Source organism: Anabrus simplex, chromosome 10, assembly GCF_040414725.1.
Source record: "Anabrus simplex isolate iqAnaSimp1 chromosome 10, ASM4041472v1, whole genome shotgun sequence".
NCBI classification, from domain to species: domain Eukaryota; kingdom Metazoa; phylum Arthropoda; class Insecta; order Orthoptera; family Tettigoniidae; genus Anabrus; species Anabrus simplex.
The window spans coordinates 57691366-57707699 of record NC_090274.1 but is presented as its reverse complement, the minus strand read 5'-3'; the positions used below and the strand labels follow the sequence as shown (position 1 = coordinate 57707699).

General features: G+C 46.7%; 1 non-coding gene across 1 annotated transcript; it reads left to right on the top strand.

The window, feature by feature from the left end:
* Nucleotides 1-14368: 14368 nt before the first annotated feature.
* Nucleotides 14369-14487, top strand: LOC136882499 (5S ribosomal RNA). Its single transcript, XR_010861201.2, has one exon. It is a non-coding gene; the product is annotated as a 5S ribosomal RNA (ribosomal RNA).
* Nucleotides 14488-16334: the final 1847 nt, after the last annotated feature.

The window sequence follows — 16334 nt, the reverse complement described above, 5'->3', positions numbered from 1 at the left end:
CAACGCGCCCTTAAAGAACGACCCCCACCACCCCGTCACAGCCTGTTCAGCTGTGTTATCCGCGGTGTGGACTTGGACATTTCAGAAACTGAAATAATAGAGGAACTGAACGCGGAAGGCATTCCCGTACGGAAGGCCTTTCGCATCAAAAACAACTCAGGGCCTACCTTTATGGTCAGGGTACTCCTCCCCACATCTCAGGACGTAGACAAGCTACTCACGGAAGGAGTCTACATCTACCGACACCATCATCGGGTGGAACCCTCCCGCGCCCCAGGCCCCCAACCCCTCAGGTGCGAGCGGTGTCTAACTTACAATAAGCATGACACGGCCCACTGTACCGCCGAACGGCCAGTATGTAGCCACTGCACACAATCGCACCCCACCTCCCGATGCCCCAACGTCCAACTCCCCCCCAAATGTAACACCTGCGGAGAATCCCACCCAACTTACTCCCTCAAATGCAAAGCTCGCCCCCAACCTCCAGAAAACCGACCCGAGCTAGTAGCCCCATTTCAAACCATAGATGCCCCCACCCAACCCAACCAATCCATCTTCCCCCCACCAACCCTAGAAGATATAATCCGCTTTGTCACCCTCTCCCTCATGAACATACACCCCTACCACCGATCACTGGTAATTTCCAAACTCCAGGCAGCAGCTAACCAAACCCTCAGCGCACACTTCCAAGCCTCCTTCTCCGGACTAAACACCCACTTTCACTTCACCCGCCTAGAAACACAGGTATAATGGCCCTTAATCCCTCCCGGCGTCCTCGGCCCCAGGAACCAATCTCCATTCTCTTCCTCAACATTCAATCCTTCCACTCCAAACGACCACTCCTAAAAGCCCTGGCCCTCCAACATTCCACCCACGCCATCCTTCTCAACGAAACCATGCTCCGTCCCTACCAGTCCGCTCACCTCCCCGGCTATGCCATCTACCGCGCTGACCACCCCCACGACATAGGGCGAGGGGGCTCAGCCATCGCCATCCGTTCCCCCCTCCCCACCCGCCCCCACACCCCACCCCACCCCCACAACTTCCAAGAAGCCGTCATAACAACCGTATACTTCCGCTCCCGAGTCCTACACCTAGCAACCATATACCACCGGTCGAACATCCCTCTCCCCCTAGACTTCATCACCTACCTATGCGATACCTTCCCCCACTTTATACTAATAGCAGACCTCAATCTAACCCACCGATCCCGCCGAGCTATGACCGAACTCCAAAATCTTTTGAGCGACCACAACTGCTCCCTAATACCCTTCCCTGGTCCCACCCGTCCCGCCTCCAACACCACACCAGATGCTTTAATTGCCCACAATTCCCTAACCCACCTCATCACAGTACAGCTTCTACCCAGCATAGGAAGTGACCACCTCCCAGTCCTACTCCAAATCCCATCCACTAATCCACGTCCGCCTCCACCACCCCCTAGACCAATCCTCAACTTCTCTAAAGCCGACTGGCCCGCCTACCAAGCCTCACTCAACCAAGCACTCGAGAACCCCCCTCCATTTCCGACCGACCAACCATCCGTTGATAACATGAACACATTTATCCTCTCCGCCATAACCACAGCATCAGAATCCAGTATCCCCCTAACTCTCCACTCCCCCTCCCAACCCCGACTCCCCCCCCGTTTCGTACACCTCCAAAAACTATCCCACTCCTACCACCGAGAATTCATGCGGTCCCGAGATCCCTACTTCCTACGCCTCCATCGCCAAATCCTTCGAACTATCCGCAATTACCTAACAGCCCATACCCGCCGCTCCTGGGCACAAACCTGCACCAAACTAGACTCCCTAAAAACCCAACCTGCTAAATTCTGGGCCAAACTTAACAACCTCCTTGGCACCAAACCCACACCCAGATACCCCATCATCCACAGAGGCATAGCTCCAGCAAACACCGAGGAAAAACTGGAAGCCTTTGCTCAATACTACCACCAACGCTTCAACACCCACGGAGACCCTCACTTCGATAGAACCAACACCGATCTATACCTAAACCATGCCTCCTCCCCACAACTCACACCTTCCAACAACCATACCCTCTCGAACCACGCCCTAGACGTACCTATCTCCCCGGCAGAAATTCAATCAGTCCTCTCCAAATCCCGGAACACAGCTCCAGGACCAGACAAAACCCGGTACCTTCATATCCGTCACGCACCCCATAACCTACTATCCCTACTGGCTGACCTATACACCTATATCCTCCGCACTGGGTTCTACCCCACACCCTGGAAACACACCACAATGCTCCTTTTTCCCAAACCAGGCAAACCACCCTCCGAACTAGGCTCCTACCGCCCCATCATCCTTATCACAGTTTTAGCAAAAATCCTAGACAAAATCCTAGTCCGCCGCCTCCACCCTCATCTACAATCCCACCACCTCCTACCCATATCCCAATTCGGATTCCGCCCAAAACTATCCACCGAAGACCAACTCCTCAGACTTGTCCAAACAACTGCCAACAACTTCAACCGAGCACGCCCCACCCTATTAATCACTTTCGACTTCCAGCTCGCATTCGACTCCGTCTGGCACCCCGCCCTCCTTTTTAAACTCAGATACTTCGCCATCCCCACTTCCTATGTCCGATTCATCTCCTCCTACCTCACAAACCGCTCAACCCAAATCTCCATCAGGAACCAACTATCATCCACGTTTCCCCTCACACTAGGCGTCCCGCAAGGCTCACCCCTCTCCCCACTACTATTTATCCTATTTGTGGCCGACATCCCTCAACCCCCCCCCCCATCCAACTCCTACAGTTCGCAGATGACACCGCCATCTTAGCCCCCCTACACTCAGTCCAAGCTATAAACCGCGCAGCCCAACCTTACCTCAACTCCTTCCTCACATGGTGCGACCGGTGGCACCTAAAACTCAACCCTGAAAAGACCCAATCCATCCTATTCCGACGAAGACGGGGAAAAACCAGTATATCCCGTAACCCAGACAACCTCCAACTTCAGATCCGGAGATCCCCCATCCAAACCCAACCCACCCTCAAATACCTCGGCATCCTCTTTGACCAACATCTAACGTTCCGCCCACACTTCCAATACCTAAAATCCAAGACCGCCACCCGAGCTCGGTTAGTGCGCCGCCTGGCCGGGACCCGGTGGGGCCTTAAAACCTCACTACTCCTGCATACCTATAAATCCTTTGTCCGACCCCAAATCACTTATGGCCTCATCACCTGGGCAGCTGTTGCCAAATCTCACCCGAACCTGTACCAACCCCTACTTTCCATAGAACGCCGTACTGTCCGCCATGCACTCCGACTCCCCTTCCGATACCCCACGGCCGACCTACTTGAAATATTCCCCTTCCCACCACTTGACACCTACGTCCTCACCCAATTCCACAGATCCTACCGCCGAGCCCTTGAACGGGATAACCCATCCCTCAACCTACTACTCCGCGGAGACCCTCCCCCCAACCCCCACTTCGTCCAAACCCCATATCACCTCCACCGATCCCTCCCCCCACCCGATGGGGGCGATGCATAGAGGAACAGGCTGTGATGTCTAATCCAGCAGACAAATCACCATAACTTCTCCAAACCCGAACCCCCACACACCTACAAACATCAAACAACCCAAGAGTCCCCACCGAGCCCCCCCCCCCCCTTATCAACTATACCCAAGCAATATGACTAACCTGTATCAATTCTGTTACAGAAGCAGGGCATGCCAACAACACGAGGCCCCATTGCTCGTAAGGACGAGAGGTATAACACAACAAATATGTGAAGATTGCAGAACTTCAATAATCAGCTGTACATAATGTAAAGAAGCATATCCTGTAAAAACCACAATAACAAGTTGTAATAATGTAAACAACATAATACTGCAAATAATTCTGTGTAGATAATTGTAAAAACCTCAATAATTCTGTATAGATAATGCAGTCAGAACATGCAAATAATTGTAAATAATTGTAAATAATTGTAAATAGCCAAATATTATAAAATCCTTGTACAGAATGAACAAGTTAAGAACACTTTGTAAATATCCTTATAACCCCCCAATAAAAACAAAAACAAACATAAAAAAAACCGGGGGTTAAGGATATCCTTCAGAACACAACATACAATCAGACAGGGAAGAAGAAGAAGAACAAGAACAAACAATTTTGTATAATCCAAAGTATCAAACAAATGTAAAATGTAAAATATTGTAAAATACTGTATATACACTGGAAGATCAATAAATACTTAGCCGAGAGGTCGAGACCCCCTCCCAACTCCTTCAACAATCACAAAGCTCCGTCCCTCTTTTTCCAACTCCAGCAATCCCCCAAACCCGCCGAATCTCCTGGCCAGAGAGAAGGCGTTACCTTCTAGGTGGCCCGCCCCTTCCCTTCGGGAAGGGGAATGAAAACATCCCCCTTGGTCCTTGGTCAGAAATTCTACTAAATTTTGATGGTACGTCATTTCTGGGAGCTGGATCCTTCCTGCGCTTGTTACTTTTCTGTTTATGAACAGGGTACACACTAAAAATAGAAGGAACTTTGTTGAGAAGAATTCGCTTGATTGATGTGCTTACACTAAAATCTGACGTATTAAAATGCAAGCTACACACTCGAGAAGAATTGTTAGGTACCCAAAGAGATCCTACTTTATCACCTTGCCTGGAAATAGCTTGCCTCCACTTCTCTCTTAAACCGCGCTCCGAAGGGAAACTATGAAACGTCACATTTTCTTGTTTTTTAGCATTATCGGAAGTACAAAGAGGTACACAACAGTTCACCATCTTCTCAACCTCACATACACACACCGACAGAAAAAATACTGACAGTAAATTGCACAAAATCAACACAACATCACTATTAGTCCGCACATCACAATGTTAAAAGTCCGCCAAGAACAGAACGGAAACCTGACATCTAGCGGCCAAGCCGTGAACACGGTCGGGCCGCTTTTTCAGCGGCAAATTGCTTCCTCCCGGCCTTGTGTATCTCGTAGGCAACGCTCCAGCTCTCGCGGATGAACTATGCGTGTGCAAACTTTGTGATAACCCATGTGACAGATATCACGTAATGACATGTAAGCGCAGAGAAATATCTCTGACAAAATTCTGTGAAAATGCTTAAGAGTATGTCCTCTAATTATGCACATTGTGCGAAATTAAATTAAATTAATTAATATACCCGTGAGACATCTGCCGGTAGTGTATTAGTACTTCCTGGAAAGCAACGAAACAATGTGAATCCTTAGATGTAGGCTGTAGTGTCAGAATTATGAAATTTCACGTTACATTAAGATATTTATCAAGTAGAATGAACATAGTTAATTGAGGCAAAAAATTGTCTTTGTTACCCAGTTAAAAACTGTGGATTGGTATGATCTTTATATTCCATACTTTTATGTAGGAAATTAGCTGCACCCACATAATTATGACAAACGTTTATGTTTAAATAAAACAAAAACAAAATCTTAAGCACGATAATTGGTTCGTTGGACGTCTCCTACGTTGCCAATATCAATGCATGATCCGTCGTGTGCATTGTTATTGGCAAAAGAATTTTTGAACGTTCCTCGGGAACTAAACATTAATTAAAACGATAAGGTTACAGGAATTACCACCATTTATGATTATCGTCATTGTCACTGGTCACAGTGGTCTGTCACTCTGATAGCGGGGCGGCCGGTATGGGAGTACTTCTAGTAGATATGATAATGTCGGGTAGTATTTTTTGGACGATTCGGGAGCTTAGTAGAATTGGGAAAAATAATATTCACGTTTAGCGTATAACGCGAAGTTTTTATTAGGAGATAGGGAAAAGGTTGTTAACAGGATGCGCAATAAATTAACAGACGGAATATGATTATCTGTGCCGTGTCTTCGGGGTACCCGTTATTTACAGTACTTAATGTAGGTTTAAAATAATAAATTTATAAACTTAATACAAAGACTTCTCCTATATACAGGGTTATTCAGCAAATAACTCGTGAACGGTTAAAGATATTGAAATTCTGTTTTCACTTTCTGTAATGGTACTAGTAATCGGACATAAAGTAGGCCTACTGTGTCGTGACGTTAATATTTTCTGAGATCAAGGTACCGTACTAGCTTTGCTTTATCAAACGGTACCACACTTATTTTGCACACATAATCTTAAATCTGTCCGCCTCTTTGGTGTACTCGGATCACGTTCACCCGGAGGTCCGGGCTCGACTCCCGGCTCTGCCACGAAATTTGAAAAGTGGTACGACGGCTGAAACGGGGTCCACTCAGCCTCGGGAGGTCAAATGAGTAGAGGGGGGTTCGATTCCCTCCTCAGTTACCTTCGAAGTGGTTTTCCATGGTTTCCCACTTCTCTCCCAAGATGGTACATAAAATAAGGACACGGCCGCTTCCTTCCCTTCTCCTTGTCTATCCCTTCCGATATTCCCATACCCCACAAGGCCCCTGTTCAGCATAGCATGTGAGGTACTAGTCCTCTTGTCCAGTTGTATCCCCAAAACAATGTCTCACACACCAGGACATTGCCCTTGAGGCGGAAGAAGTGGGATCCCTCGCTGAGTCCGAGAGAAAAGCCAACCCAGGAGGGTAAACAAATTAAGAAAGAACGAACCTTAAATGTAAGAACATTATAAACTAATAATAATAATGTTATTGGCTTAACGTCCCACTAAGTACTTTTACGGTTTTCGGAGACGCCGAGCTGCCGGAATTTAGTTATTTTACATGCCCGTAAATCTACTGGCGTATTTCAGCACCTTCAAATACAACCGGACTGAGCCAGGATTGAACCTGCCAAGTTGGGGTCAGAAGGCCAGCACCTCAACCGTCTGAGCCAAACAGCCCGGCATTATAAATTCAACAGCGTGATTATTTTGAAAAATCAGACAAGTACTTCTCGAAAAAATATCATGGTATGTATTGAAACATCCCACATTTGCCAGCTGAGGGCTGATCTGTGCCATTCGCACAACATATGAAAGATGAGGCAGCTATTGACATATAGTTGCTAGATAGGTATTGTCTCTACTGTGCTCATAAACACACTATGATAAAATGTATGATTTAACGCCTTTAATATCGCCGCAGGTAACTGGTAAATGAAAAACGGATATAGACCTTGAGCTACAGCAGATAACATAGTCCTGTGAACTTGATCCGAGTACACACATTAAATGATATTTTGTCACAGCGTATCTGATATATCGGCAACAGAAATTATGGGTGACAAAGTAGCAGGCTAGGATTTATCGACCATCTCTAGTTGGAAATGCTCGGAAATATTAATAATACATTGAAAAAAAAATTAAATGGCGTATGGCTTTTGGTTTCGGGAGAGTCCGAGGAGAAGTTCGGCTCGCCAGGTGCAGGTCTTTTTATTTGACGCCCGTAGGCGACCTGTGCGTCATGATAAGGAGGAAATGATGATGAAGACAACTAATACACCCAGCCCCCGTGCCTGCGAAATTAACCGATGAGGGTTAAAATTTCCGACCCTGCCGGGAATCGAACCCGGGGCCCCTGTAACTAAAGGCCAGCACGCTAACCATTTAGTCAAGGAGCCGGACAATACATTGAAGATTTAAGTAGTCACGAATCACGACTGAGACCATAGGCTGCTATTAGCCGAGGGCGACTAGTGGTGCAACTTTGACCGGGCGAGTTGGCCGAGCGCGTAGAGGCGCGCGGCTGTGAGCTTGCATCCGGGAGATAGTAGGTTCGAATCCCACTATCGGCAGCCCTGAAGATGGTTTTCCGTGGTTTCCCATTTTCACACCAGGCAAATGCTGGGGCTGTACCTTAATTAAAACCACGGCCGCTTCCTTCCAACTCCTAGGTCTTTCCTATCCCATCGTCGCCATAAGACCTATCTGTGTCGGTGCGACGTACAGCCCCTAGCAGAGAAGAGGTGCAACTTTGCTAGAGGATTTAAGTACCAGGCAATCAGTGATGCTATGCGTGGTGCCCTATGATGATCTTCTCCTTGCTATTCTATTCAAAAAGAAAAGCCGAATGTTAGGAAAATGCGAAAACATCCTATGTCTGTTTCTCGACTGACTAGAGGATTATATTGTACATTGGTTAATGATCTAACTGCGGGCTACAGTAAATTTTTCAGTTGTTGTCGCATGTCCAAATTGTCATTTTATGAATTACTTGGGTATATTCAATAAGATATAACAGGAATCGAAACAGGACTAAACAAACGTTTCCCAGCAGAAGAAAAATTGGTCCCCACACTGAGGTAAGTCATGCCATAGTCGTTACTTTGTTTCTCATAATAAATATTTTACAATTAACCGTAATTTTGAAGAATGTTGTTATTCGAATCAATCACAAATTATTTTAGTAATTATTAGTAACTGACTCATTAGCCCTTTGATAAGGTTGATGTCAGGAAGGGCACCCGGTTGTAAAAACTAGCTGCGAAGATTCGTCTCACTTCATACACGACCCGTAGAGAAACGGTTCAAGGGGTGGACACACATACTATACATACACACATATATACATTAGTTATTGACGGCGTCATAGTTGATGTGCGCTGTTTCTTCCTAACAAAATATATTTAAATAATTCTAATTAGGAAAACATGTTATTTTATGTAAAATTATATCTGTAAAAATATTTAGTACACTTTGGAGTTATATTAATTATGTACGTTTACAGACATGTTTGTACCAAGCATTCTAGAATGTTCAACGATGTATATTGTTTTTCTTGTAAGTTCATATAGTTAAGAATGTTGGTGTGTCATTAGTTTCCTTGGTACTAATCTCGTTAAAAGATATTGAGTAGGTGCAGATGCTCCCTCTTTGTAGTTTTGTTGTTGGACATGCAGTAATATAGTACTGTTGACTGGTCGAATGTGTACAGTTAGGGAGCACGTCGTGTACTGCTTTACAACCAGGAATGAGTTAACCAGAAAATTTATAATGTCCAATAGCGGTCCCCCTGTGGGTGGGGGCGGTAGAATAACACCCACGGTATCCCCTGCCTGTCGTAAGAGGCGACTAAAAGGGGCCTCAGGGGCTCTGAACTTTGGAGCGTGGGTTGGCGACCACGGGGCTCTTAGCTGAGTCGTGGCATTGCTTCCACTTACTTGTGCCAGGCTCCTCACTTTCATCTATCCTATCCGACCTCTCTTGGTCAACTCTTGTTATTTTCCGACCCCAACGCTATTAGGTTTGCGAGGGCTAGGGAGTCTTTCATTTTTACGCCCTTCGTGGCCCTTGTCTTTCTTTGACCGATATCTTCATTTTTGAAGTGTCGGATCCCTTCTATGTTTTCCTCTGATTAGTGTTATATAGAGGATGGTTGCCTAGTTGTACTTCCTCTTAAAACAATAATCACCACCACCACCTGTCCAATAGCGGACCATATATATTGGTATTATAAATTTACTCATTTGGAACAAATATTTCAGGTTCCCTATGGGAATCAACATCTATATCATCTGATGGTCAGGCAGGCATCAATTTTTGGTAATGAGACAAAGTCTCTCATAGTGCATTGGCACTGCCAGTGGCTCCAAGTAGCCTACGCAGTGGCCTCCAACACGCTCTCAGTCTACAGTATATGATCGGACCGGAATCTCTACACGTCAACATTCTTACGTCTACATATCAAGAAGTTTCTGGAAGTTACGCGATGACTCCTTCACCGCCGCCATCACCAACGCGATCACGTTCACCCAGGTCGCCACCAAAGGACATGGAAACTACTCAAACCAAACAACCTCGTCGTTTATCGGAATCTGGTTCTGGAAGTCCTGATGGAGAAAGGAAAAGAATTTGTCCGACACAATCCCTGATGCAACGTTCTCCAGGCTCTGTCGAAACCTCACCGGGATCTCATGCTCGTCTGGAATCTTCTGGAACGGACCTTGGGATTCATTTGCTGGGCCCTGGACCTTCGACCGCCCACCAACTGCCCAACCTGTTGGACCAACCTGCAACGTACATGCCTGCACATGTACGTAGTTATGCTCAGGCGGCGCAAAACCCAGCAATACCACCTAATATTCGCCAGCGCAGTATTGTTACTCCAACGCTCCAGCCAACTGTTCAACCGCCTTTCTATCTGATAAAGCTTACAAATCTGGACATCACCAAGGCCAACGTCAGGTGCATCTATCAACTAATTGCAAAATTTACGCCCAATCTTCAGGATTATAAACTTGAAATCCAACGGTCGAGAGATGGTTATAATCTTAAAACCTGCCAACCATTTTACCATCACTTCATGAATAACATCGGAGCTCATCAACTGGGGACACATGCACGGGCCACTAATGTCACCACACAGCGTCCAACACAACGTCCTGCACCGCCCACCCGACCAGCAACAATTCTATCTGTGGTTGCTTATGGAGTCGACCGAGACTACACCGACGATGAGGTGGCTGCTCAACTCCAACTCGAGGGTCACCACATCTACCGAGTCATCCGTATTCGGAACGCTCAAGGACCCACTTCCTTGGTTCGCATTCTATCACGCGACGTCTCGACGCTCGACGCCCTGCTCCGTGACGGCGCCATGATCTACGCCCGGCGCCATCGGGTGGAACCCTCCAGAACATCGCCACCTCAGAAGATCCGCTGCGGGACGTGCCAGAGGTTCGACCACGCCCCAGGGACACCATGTGTTCATCCGGAGGTATGTGCCATCTGTTCACGTGAGGAGCATCCTACTCATGCTTGTCCCAATAAGTCGAATCCAAAATGTGTTAATTGTAATCAAAATCATCCTGCTTTCAGTTATAAATGTCGTTCCAAACCTGCTCCTGAACCTGATCATCCTGAAACCGTTGTCCCTGTTCAATCTCAAGACCTACCTACCCCTGCCTCTTCCTCCTTCCTCCTCCCTCCGAGTTCTGAGAACATCATTCGTTTTATTACGATGGTGTTACAGAACGTCCTCCCCTTCCATCGCCCACACATCCTAAATCAGATCCAGCTAGCGGCTCGATTGGTTTTGAACACTCATGTCGACGTGGCGTACTCGGGGAATAAAATGCATTTTGCATTTTTTCCCCTAAGTACTGTTCACTTTATGCGTTAGCGTATTGAAGCTTTACTATGCCAACATAAGATCTCTTAAGTCCAATCGGCCGCTGCTGGACACCTCCCTTTCATTGTATGCCCCGGATATTTTTGTTCTGAATGAGACATTTCTGACGCCGGCCCAAATGCCTCAATTTCCCCGGTTTACTTTCTATCGCGCTGATCGTCCGACTCAAGGCCGTGGTGGCGTGGCTATCGGCGTCAGACGGGATTTTACTGTTATTCAGCACTACTTTCACTTCCCTACTAATTTCTCTGAATATCTAATACTCGAAGTAATTACTCCTCAGAAAACCATTACGGTAGCTACTATCTACATACCGTCTAAACCTTTCATTCCCTCTGATTTTATTAAATACATAGACGCTACATTTTCTGAATATATTATAGTTGCAGACCTTAATGTTACTTCATATACCCCTACTCAAATCTCCGAGTTCACTAATTTATGTACGTCTCTCCGGGGCATGCGCTTCCATTTTCCTTTCCACACCCTCCCAGCCAATAATTCCACCCCTGATGTCCTCCTTCTTTCTCCCTCCCTTGCCACATCTATCACCATCCAGCAGCTCGTTTCTATAGGTAGCGATCACGCCCCAGCCCTTCTCACCTTTCCTGGTGTTCTTCCCCGTCAGACCTTACCCCCTCCTCGCCCTCCCCCTACTCGTCGTTTCAATCACACTAATTGGAATACTTATCGCACTACTCTCACTAACTTACTCAGTGATGCTGTACCGCCTACTAATATTCCCACTCTATTCGCCCTAATTTCTAAAATAGAGCGAGCTATCCTTACCGCAGATTCTCTTCATATTCCTCGTCACTCCTACCACCCCTCTAAACCTCCTATACCCCCCACAGCTCTCCGCTTATTGCAGCTAGCTCATGACTACTTTACTGCATATACTCGAACCAAGGACCCTACTACGCTCCAACAACACCGCCGAACTTTACGCCACGCGCGCTCATATATTAAAGCTATTAAACGTAAAATGTGGATGGACAAGTGTACTGAGCTAGCTGATTATCACGACCCTCGACGTTTTTGGACGACTTTTCGAAAACTAACCAAAACTACCAACCCTCTTCCTCGCTACCCTATTACACATCCCCCCACTCATCCACAAACTGACCAAGACAAGGCTAATCTTTTCGCTGACTATTATCAAACTGTGTTTTCCCCCTCCCACGCCCCTAATTTCCATCATCCTCACGAACCTACCATCATTGCTTACTCTGATCCTACCCTCCCTGAACTTCAACCTTCATTCCTCCATTTTTCTCATGTTGATTATACTCATCCATTAAATGCTCCCATTACACCCACTGATATCCGGCTTTTCCTGAAACATCGGAAAAACACCTCCCCTGGCTCCGATACCATCTCATATCGTCATATTCAAGAAGCTCCTCCTATTCTTTTTTATCTTCTTAGCATTATTTACACCTACATTCTTTATACAGGCGCGTACCCCGATCATTGGGGTAACGCCAATCTTCTCCTATTCCTAAAACCCCATAAACTCCCATCTGACATTCGGTCTTATCGCCCAATCTCCTTACTCCCTGTCCTCAGCAAGATCCTAGAAGGGATTCTGAGTAGGAGACTTTCCTCCTATCTCGACTCTCTAGGTCTTATTCCATCCTCTCAAGCCGGTTTTCGATCCCATCATTCCACTCACGATCACCTCTTTCACATATCCTCTTCTCTCAATGCCTATCTTCGCCCCCGTAAAACTGCCGCTTTAGTTTGCCTCGATGTGAATAAGGCTTTTGATTCAGTCTGGCATGCTGGGTTGCTTTTTAAGTTACGCCATCTTCCCATTCCTATCACTATCATTCGATTTATTTTCAACTATCTTCAACATCGATCAGCACAGATCCTCATCCGTGGTACCCGTTCCTATTCCTTTCGTATGACTGCGGGCGTAGCCCAAGGTTCCCCACTTTCCCCACTTTTATATATTTTATATACTTATGATATCCCACATCCCGACCCCCCTTTAAGACTCTATCAATATGCCGATGATCTGGCTATCCTTGCACTTACACCTACTACTGTTACTCTTACCCGTTATTTACAGACCTACCTCTCCGTTCTAGAATCCTGGTTCGACGCCTGGCATATTGCTTTTAATCCCACCAAGACCCAATTTATTGTATTTCGGAAAAAATCCCGCCTCACTAGACCCCGTCACCGAGTTCTTTTAACGTTGTATAATACTCCACTAACAGAAACTAATACCCTAATCTACCTTGGTATTCAATTCCAGAACAACCTTCATTGGAAACATCATTTAACACAAGTATACAAACGTGCCCTTCAACGCTTCCGAGCCCTTCGTATTCTCACTGGTAAAACGTGGGGCCTCCGTCCTTCCCAAATCCTCACAGTTTATAAATCTTTTATTCGCCCTGTCGTAACATACAGTTCCTTGACCTGGCTCACAGCTGACAGACAACAATACGTGACCTTGCTTAAACTTGACAGACATGCTATGCGTATTGCATACCATCTCCCCTTTGACACCCCTTCTGCTGACTTCCAACCTCTTTATTCTTTCCCCACCATCCTTACTCATGTCCATGATCTTCGTCTCAAATACTTACAATCTGCCCTAGCCATCAATCACTCTGCGATTAAAGAAGCCCTCAACCTTTCTCCTCTTGCCACCGCTATCCTTAATAATGACCGCTCTCCTGCTGTCTCTTACCTTTTCCCCACCCCTATCACGTAACTTCCCCCCCTGTCCCACTGCCTTTTTATTCTAATTTTTCTTTTACTGGATATTACGATGCTCCTCGCGGCAGTGGTACCGGCCTCCAATATCTGTGTCTGAGTGCTTTACGACACTACCAGTGTCATCTCTATCCGTGTTCATTTTCAATCATTCTGTGTTTTTCGCGTCCTCATTGTTCCACTAGTGTACGTCCATTTCTTTCTGCTTCCACCATAGTGTTTTTCGTATCGTACGTCAAGATGAACTGAAGACATTTCTCTCTCAGTACGATGTGTTGTGCGTTTATACTTTGTGTGCCAATCGAAATCAATGAAAAATAGACTGACATGGAAGAAATCACATAATATTTCCTTGTTATATACTTGTTTATGTTTTTTATTTTCTCTGCTTCAATCTGTATTTGATTATGTTTTGTTTTCAGTATGTACGAGACATACTTCTATGTATGTGTTTCAAAATTCTACTTTTATGTACTCACTCACCGGCCAAAGAGCTACATGTTTAGCTGGTGGCCCGCCTGCCCCTTACCGGGCAGGAATGAAATAACTATTTGAATAAAGAATAAGGCCTCCAACGGCCACACCATGTTGAATACACCGATTCTCGTCCGATCACCGCAATTAAGCAACATTGGGCGTGGTCAGTACTTGGATGGGTGACCGCCTGGGAACACCACGTGCCGTTGGCTCAATTCTATTTAACTGGCCGCCCATCGCTTCTCGGCAACCAAACACACCTGTATTTTTTCGGCTGGGGTGCCATCACCTCTACGCGCAAACTCAGTCGGCCCAAGAAAGCACAAATAGGCAGACGCCTAGTTGGCTGTCGCCTCCCCATCACCATGTACTCCTGTCTCATATCAGGTGTGGACACCACCGTCGCAGAACATACCATCAGGACAAAACTTCGCAAGTCCGGCTACCGAGTCCACGATGTCCGCCGTCTCATGGATCGAGCAATCTCCCAGCCTTCAACACAGCTCCTGATATATCTACCTGACAGAGAAGAAAAGCTGACCCTCGAAGCCCGTGGAGCAGAGATCGGCAATAGACGGTACACAGTGGTAACAACCCCTGACTATATTCTCCAACAAATGATTGATAATCCTTACACTCTCCCTACCGTCAATGAATACCAACCTAAAACAGCCCACGAGCCCCCACCGCCTCCCACCTCCCTATCATCCACATCAACTACTACTACTACCACCATCACTACCTCGGCCTACACCCCCCCCCCATACTCTCACTATCACTACCAAGACAACACACCCCTCCCCAATAATGTCTATACCCATCACCTCCCCAAGCCCCTCACCGCTCAGCCATCAGCAAACACCTACCAACCAAGGAAACGCAGCCAGCACAGCGCAGCGAGCCCCACGAGAAGAAGTAATCGCCGCAAATCCAGCATATCAGCAGCCACCAGCTCCAGTGCCGAGCTGTGTCATCAGGGAAATCGAACCAACCTTAACAACAAGCGACATCCAGGAAGAACTCCAATCTGCAGGCATCTCAGTACTCCGAGCGTACCGCATATACAGCAGGAACGGTCCGACTTACATGGTACGAATCCAACTCCCCACAGAAGAAGAAGTACAACAGCTAATAACCACCGGCGTCCAAATTAATAGCCAGCATCACAGAGTAGAACACTCCCGCTCCCCACCCCAATCTACACGCTCCCCTCCTAATATCTCGCACCACCGCCCCCGGCTGCCCCCACCCACCCCACCACAGCAAGCCATACACCTACCCATTCCCCAAACCAACTTCCTCCTACCACCACTCCCAATACAAGATCTTCTCCGCCTCCTAGCCACGTCCATCACCAACATCACAACAACCCTCCATTTCCTTACATCCCAACTCTACCACTATACCCCCTACCCAACCCACATCTAACTGGCAATCTATCACCACTATATGTACTTGTAGACCGATTAAACTCATTGTATTCGTAAAATCATTGTAAGCAACCTTATGTATGTAACTCATATGATGTATGTAACCCATGTATTTAACTCATGTATGTAACCCAGGTAAAATCTCAATAAAAAGCACAAGAGCAGATACTGCACCCTTAGCCAAGAGGCCAAACCCCTTCACATCTCCAAAATCAAAGCTTCTTCCTTTTTAACTTCAAACCCCCATCAAATCCCCAAACACCGCCAAATCTCCTGGCCAGAGAGAAGGCGTAACCTTCTAGGTGAGGGGAATGAAAACATCCCCCTTGGTCCTTGGCTTCCACGGCGGGGCCATCACGCTTCTCTACAGAGCACGACGGGGGATCACGCCCGAGTATCGAACGACTACTCACGAAGTCCTCACAACGCCTTTTTTATTCGGCCGGGGGCCTTCACAACTTTACTTTAGCACCCAGCCGACCTCAGTCAGCAAAACGGCCTGACACCAAGTTGGAAGTCGGCCTTCCCGTCATGCCTAACTGCCTTATCCACGATGTTGAACTTGACTTTTCTGAAGACGATCTCCTTCACTTCTTCCGCATTAACAACTATCCAGTTTCAAATGTATC